The sequence below is a fragment of the Apaloderma vittatum genome, unplaced genomic scaffold (genome assembly GCF_000703405.1).
Source record: "Apaloderma vittatum isolate BGI_N311 unplaced genomic scaffold, ASM70340v1 scaffold13331, whole genome shotgun sequence".
Lineage (NCBI taxonomy): Eukaryota > Metazoa > Chordata > Aves > Trogoniformes > Trogonidae > Apaloderma > Apaloderma vittatum.
The window spans coordinates 30,142-30,780 of NW_009697455.1; positions in this window are offsets into that span (position 1 = coordinate 30,142).

The following is a 639-nucleotide window of genomic DNA, read 5'->3' on the forward strand; positions in this document are numbered from 1 at the left end:
GCGGGCGGCGGAAATCCGCCGCGGTGGCTCGGCGCCAGGCCTTGTTATTATCCAGCTCCAGCGCCAAAAATAAAGGCCCACACGGGTCTGGGGTGGGTTTTGAAAATGTCGCGTGCTGCAGGAAACCTTTAATGAGCTTCTGAAAGCTGCCGAGGGCAGGATGCTCTCGGGGCTGCAGTGGCGCAGGGTGGGGGCACTCCCGCACGTGTCCGTCCATCTCCTCCCGCAGCCACAGAGCTCTTGGAGTCAACGATGGATATTTACAGATTTAGGCCCTACCTGGGTAGAGCTACATCCTAAATCTACAAATTAAATAGAGCAAGTCCTAAATAGAGCAAAGACATGAGCACGAGTGTGGGCTGATGGCCGGACTGTGCTTGAGAGGACTGACGGGATTGCTTTGCTCTTGCCGCCTGCGCTGGTTTGCGGATGGCTGGAGGTACACTCCCCGTTATCAGCCATAAATGAGGGTGTTTCAGGGAAATCACAGAATTCAGAGCTGTGGGCTGTTTTGTGTTTCTTTTTTAAGAAGAGGGGGCAAAACCTGCAGGCTGGAAAAGATTCAGTCTAGAAATGCTGACAGCTGCAGCTCACTCAGGCTGTAGATGCAGGCGGCGCCCGGGGCTGCTGGGGCCCTTG